Raw genomic sequence first — 6,623 nt, forward strand, 5'->3', positions numbered from 1 at the left:
TCTCCCAGAATATAGGGTGAAAGTCACCGACTCCATTTTGTCAGAAGACTACCATGATTTCTTAAAACTATCTCCCATGGCCAGAATTTTCCAAACCTTATAAGACTGTGGAGCAGTCAAGGATTTAAGACAACATTTTGAAACTTTTGTGTTGTTTACTACTTAGTATAAAACACATCTCTAAAGAGTAGTACAAATTATTCTCCAGATAAAATCTTAGACTTGGACTGTCATTGTTCTTGTATTAGTAAGAAATACTCTATTTAAAATCCTCAGTCCTGATGAGAAAGACCTAAGTGATGAATTGTGCTGTCAAACCTGTGGCACCCTTACAGTGAAGCTGCCAAGAATTCAGATTTCACTCAGAATGCCCCAATCTCCAAGCACATCAATTTTCCACAAATCAAGAGAGCCAAAGTTACTATAAGTAGGCCACCATTAGGGGTTCATGTCCTCCTAGTTTCAAACTGAAGCTAGAAGTCAGTCAGGAATTTTAATCTAGGCTTCTTCAGTGTTATTATTATTACCACCAAAGACTTAAACTTAGGATATTTGTAGTGCTTTGTTACACACTTTTTAAAAAAGTATTTTCTATAAATATAAATGAGATTTTAGGAATTATGTTAAATCAACCTTGCTTTCAGGAGACAAGTTTTAAGCCACAGAACTTTAGCAAATCATTCAGCTGAATTTTTTTCCACAAATTGTGGTGCACACACACTTAACTAAGTATGTGAATCTCTCCACATGGCAAATAAGCCTACTCACAGGAGTACAAGTAGATTGCTGCTTCAATGTTTGCTGTGGAAAGAAGAGAGCCAAAACTTTGCAGCTCTGAAGTTCAAGTAAGGCATGACCACTAATATCAACATTTCTTAAACAAACCTAGAACAGTACATGTAATTTAGCAAACAGATTTTAATACTGCACCAAATCTGAAGATTTAACTAAGCAACTGCTTTGACACAAGGCTGAAGGCGGTCTTCTGGATTTTCAGACTAGTACCAAGTATTAGAAAAAATTAACTGAGGCATTATTGTCCTTAACTCAGTATTTCAATTCATACTGTTCAAAGTCATCAACTGCAAGAACCAGACACATTTTGGGAACCCTTCTTGTAGAGAAACATGGACTACTCCCACCTCGGAGTGCCAGGCTGCCCTGCTGCATACAGAAGAAAAAGCACTGGTCCCACATCCTTCGCTTATACGATAGCTATTGCATCAAGTATTCAGCATATGCAGAGCAAGATGCCCTGTCTTTTAGGGAGAAGAGGCAATTGTTACTAGAATAGTGTCTCTGTAACCTCTGTTGGTTACTTCCAATATGACTAAATCAGAAAGACTAAGCTCCCAGCAGATGAGAGAGCCAATGATGACCAAAACACAGCAACACACTGATGTTCCTGCAACATACGCACAAATGGACACTTGCCAATATCCTGACTTCCAATATCAGGACTTCATCCCCAACGCAATTTGGAACGATTAGTGTGGTAATTTTTACCTCACTTGGCCAACATGTGGTCCTCTTCAGAGAAAAATCAAACCAAAGCTGTGGATCGCAGCTACAACATACACAAGTAAGCAAGGATAAGAAGGGAGGCAAGGAGAGAACAAGCCCCCAGCCCCTCTGCTTTAACGGTGTTATTTGATACTAGAAACAATTTAGCAAATAAAGAATAACTAGAGCTTTTAAGAAGTTCTGGCATTGCACTTCTGCATTCTTGTAACAGAGTTGACTGCCCGGAGGTCATGTGAGCACAGAGCTGTTAGGTAATACAGGAAGAAGTACGCAGTGTTAATCAGTAATTGGATTAACAGCTGAAGGAACAGGCACTCAGAGTTTCAGGTATGAATTATTCATCTGTTTCTTCATTCAGAAAACACTGAAATTTCGAAGTACCAAATTCCCACATAAACGGTGAAGTGATCCTATGATTCATCTTGCAAGTTCCAATCATGTGCCAGTGACTGACTCATGAACATGCAAGCACTGGAAGAGGAAACTGTCCCATTACATTTGATAATATCCATGCTCTAAAGCATTGTTAGATCAGGTTTCCCACTCACTAAGATACTTGAGTAATGACAATCCATTTGCATATACAGATTCAGCAGTTATAACATTGCAATAATACCCAGGCTAGAGAGGCCATCACTGAGGAGATTAACAGACTCATTAAAGTTAAGTGAATACCTGAATTAAGCTTCTCCATGAGCATGTGCCGTAGGTCAACAGCTCGTGGTCATAAAAGGCTCTCCCTTTCTGTTCCCCTTCAAACAGAGGCTACCTCAGGCCTCACTTGACAGCCTGCGAAACACTTGTGAGAATAGCAGCAAGGGGAGGAGATGTGGTCCAAGAAACCCAACCACATTTCCCCTTGAAGAACATGCCCCCCTCCAGGATGCACCAGCAGCTGAGCTGCAGAGAGCAGCCCCACACCCTTCTTGCCTGCCCTGCTGAGCTCCCTGCACAGCTGTCCTGCAGAAACTCACCCCAGGGAAAAGCCCAGTGAAAATATAGGCATGGACATGTGCTTCAAGAGCCTTTTAGCAGCTTTAGAAACTCATATGAAGCAGCCAGTTATTTTGACCTGCTGCTGTAGAGCACACACAGCTCCACCCCGTCGTCCATTTCCTCCTGGCAAAGCTGGTGGGCTATCGGCATGGAGCCGACAGCTGTGGTTTCTCACAAGTCAGCTCTTACACCACAAGACATGTGAATGCCTGGAAGAAGTCAGCAGTCTGTCCAGATCACTCTGTCACATGGATATTAATGCTAATGGCACAACTGGGCAACAGCTTGTCTCAAGTTCTGCATGTGCAGACCAGCCCCTCGCTGACATCTGTAAACACCTCCCATTCTGTCCATCAACCAGTTGAGACAATTAGCTCTCACAAGGCCTCAGACTTTCATCTCACTATGCCTGGAATAAGAGGGAAGACCATCAAGGAGAGCTGCTTTTACCTGAAGCTTGCAATTTGCCAGTATCCTTTCCCAAGTGCTAACAAGGACATTAAGTCTCCCAGAGCAATTCCAGCTACACTTTCAAGAAGCAGACAAAGTACTGACAAGTACAGGGAAAGCAGGGAATGTTATCTTTCATCATGTTAACATTAGAGCCCCTGCTTTACCAACGAGATAAATGCTGATCAGGGAAACATCTTGTGATAAACCCTCAGAACTGGGTTATACTGTAGCAACACTTCCCGTTTCAACTGAGTGGAGAGAAGCGTGCAGAAAAACAGCAAGAGAGAACAAAACACATGAAAATGTAAGACTTTGTAAAATTGTCCATACAGAACAAATAACGTATGGGACATCTCCCCCTTCTCTCCAAACTCCTCACCCCAAGCAGCTCATCTACCAGCACAGCACCTACAAACAGATTTTCAATTCTACAAAGAGCATAGTCATGTTTCATATGTCATGCAAAGCTTGAAACCACAAGGAACTATTTCTCATCCTCCATCAAGGAAACAAGGTGTATTTCACTATGTGAAGTTTTGCTAAGTGCCTTGCAGGTCTAGTGGTCAATCTGTGACTGGATCAAGAGTATAAACCTAAAAAACCAGCTCGGGTGCACGGAACAGGACAGAGACAGGGAAGACATTGAGGAAGAAGCAGGGTTCTAGCCACCCAGACAACAGACATTGTGCACATGACCAAAATCTCAAGCAAGAGAGGCTGGAATAGTTCACTTCCACTGGCAGAAAGAGACAACACATACTGACAAGGCATACGCATGCCTCTTATGACTTTCAAGGGTGCCAAGAATCACATATTCATCACTGATTCGAGTCTTCCTGAGAAGCCACAGGTAAGAAACATGGACATCCAACTTGCTGATTCATTCAGTACATCCTTGCTTCAATTTAAACACAATGCGTAACGCTTGCATGACAGAAAAGACGGTCCCCACAAAGGCCTAAAAACCTGGAACTCCACCTCAGAGAGTTGGGCAGCTGTTTGGAAACACCCCACCAGATCATCACTGTTTGACTGAAGGTGTGGTTCTATGAGTGGTTTCAGTAGATCTAAGGCCACATTACTACTGAAAGGGCAGTCACGCGTTCCCTCTCCTTCAAATCATTTCTCTTGGAATATCACCCTTGCAGTTCAATGCCACACCCGATCATCCAGACAGATGAAAGGTGGAGAATGAGGCAGACACTCTTCTGCAGCACTCCATGCTAAGGTCAGCCTATGCCACTGATGAAATTCCCCCTGAGAAACTCAAGCTACACTGTTATTCTCAAGTCACTTTTGAAAAACATGGCAAAAGTTTTCTGAAGTAATAACAAACAGCCATGAAAATCTTACAACCCTGGAAGCAAAACAGCTAAGCACACAAGAAAGGTCTGTGAAATAACCTAAATTCTGTTTCATACATCTTTTCAGACCTGCTCTGTAAAGCATCTCTGGCACGACCACATAATTCTGCCAAGATTTTTCAGAAATTACTTCAGCTGCTCCAGACTTGAATGTGATCAGTGATGGCCACGGGGCTCTTACTTTAAGTAAGTGTCTTAAAGCCTTGCAGTTCTCATTAGCAGATACCTAGAATTAGTCTTAGACATCACCATAAAGCAACCTGTGAGGAGATTGTCAGAACCACAAGCCACAGAGAAATATGATTAGTATTTACAAGGTGCATAAAGACTATTATAGCCTGGAGCTTCTTAACCACAACAGTTTCTGTCCTTTACTATTTCTGGGCTATCATTTCATTGTTTCTGTTTAGAAAACTAGTAGGCACCTATGCTAGCAATGCTTGAATTTTATACTGCCATGAAAGAAAACCCATGAAGTATTGCTTTTTATGTAAATAAACTGGGACTTCATGGAACACCTTGATGACAAACAATTCATCAATCCTGCAGCTGGAAAGACTATTTTAACTGCTTGATCCAAGTTTTAAGAATTCACTTAATTTTACCCCTTCAGAGAGGAGGGAGAGAAAACTGCATGCTACCACCTCATGTCTTCAAGGCCACTCCAATAAGCTGGCAGAAATAAATGTTGGATGCAATGGAGATAGGACTACTCAGAACATATTCCTCCCCAGAGCACTGAGACCCAGAAGTAAACAACACATGGCAGTTCTTGCCAAAGTTAAAAATACATTGTGAATTTAGGTCCCTAGCCCTAAATGGCAGCTATTAGCAAAAGTAAGCAATCAAATAATTACAGAAGCATAAAGCTGAAAGGAATCTCCCACATACTACAACTTCATCTACCTGGGTAGAGAAACACTTGAGAACATCTGTCCAACATGACCTTAAATTCTGAGTAGCTTATTCCAAGGTTGCTTTATCTTTACAGCTTGAGCCCAGCACAGGACCATAAAGATGATTAAGGAACCACAGCATCTTTCATAAGAGGGAAGGCTGCAAGAGCTGGAACTCTTCAGCCTGGAGAAAAGAAGACTCAGGGGAATCTTATATTGCTAAGATAGGAGGAAATGAAAAAGAGGGAGCCAGACTCTTCCTTAGTGCCCACTGCCAGGAAAAGAGGCAACGCCCACAAACTAAAATTCATGAAGTTCCATCTGAATACAAGAAAACACTTTGTTAGTCTTGAGGGTGGTCAAACACTGCAACAGATTGCTCAGAGAGGCTGTGAAGTCCTGCAGAGCCTCCACCCGCAGAGACATTCAAAACCCAACTGGAGATGGTCTTGGGCAACCTGCTTTATCCAACCATGCTTGAGCAGAAAGTTTAGACTAGATGATCTCAAGAGGTCCCTTCAAACTTGAATGATTCTGTGATATGCTCCCAAGTTTCATTTGTGGTTTCATCAGTGCAACAGAAGAAAGCCAGGAATTTAATTAAATGCTCTGACATGAACAGGAGGAAGACTTATACAGCTTATGTGGTTCTTCTTATGCCATTTCCCTCTCAAAAAAGCTTATTGCCTTTGTCTCTGGCATCTCTCAATGAGCCCCTCAGTAGGTGGAGTAACATTTCAGCTCTTCCTGATCTACAAAGCTCAAAAAAAATTCTCATCTTCCTTCCAACTGTCCACAGCCCTCCACCTTCACCATATAATTCTTTACACCGACTTCTGACCCTCTTATTTCACAAAAAGTTTGTTGGTACTCTGCTACAGCGGGGCGAGCCCCTGGTGTCTGTGCCCTCAGGGCCCCTCTCCCAGGGCTACATGGCAGGGGGAGGAGACCCCGACATTACTCATCTTTCATTCTTGTGTGTTCCAGTGCACAAGAGCTCTGCTCAGCCAAGGTTGCACTTGTCCTTCAGCAGCACAGTTCACAGCTGCTGTCATATTCAGTTATCTCCTTAGCACTTCTCTGGCAGATGTGGACTTCCCTGTGCTTTTAACCACAAGAGATGGCTTGGACAGAAAGATCAAAGCCACTGATTAATTAGTAAATGCTTTGGAAATGCCAACTTTTAAAGAGGGAAATTAGAAATGCTTCAAAACAACATAGGTAGGGACAAATAAACTGGAGCAGTTGAAATGTCAACTGAGCTTTTGAGAACACATGAGGAAAGGTCACTGACTCCGACTGTGTGGCTCAGACTCCCAGCTGCTCAATGCTCACAGCAGAGCTATCACAAGCCAGGCAAGGCAGGTTAAGTAGCAGGCTAGTCACTGCA

General features: G+C 42.6%; 1 protein-coding gene across 2 annotated transcripts in view; it reads right to left on the minus strand.

Moving 5' to 3' along the window:
* PIK3AP1 (phosphoinositide-3-kinase adaptor protein 1) overlaps window positions 1–6,623 on the minus strand; it is a 41,513-nt gene that overhangs the window by 22,987 nt on the left and 11,903 nt on the right. Inside the window, exon 1 of one of the 2 annotated variants that reach the window (XM_017725931.1) lies at window positions 1,507–1,608. The exons of the other annotated variant lie outside the window; for it this stretch is intronic. The gene's annotated coding sequence lies outside the window, so the exon portion shown is untranslated. Of the gene's footprint in view, window positions 1–1,506; window positions 1,609–6,623 lie in introns of those variants that run through there. 2 annotated transcript variants of the gene reach the window in all.

This window comes from Corvus brachyrhynchos, unplaced genomic scaffold (genome assembly GCF_000691975.1).
Source record: "Corvus brachyrhynchos isolate BGI_N302 unplaced genomic scaffold, ASM69197v1 scaffold61, whole genome shotgun sequence".
NCBI classification, from domain to species: domain Eukaryota; kingdom Metazoa; phylum Chordata; class Aves; order Passeriformes; family Corvidae; genus Corvus; species Corvus brachyrhynchos.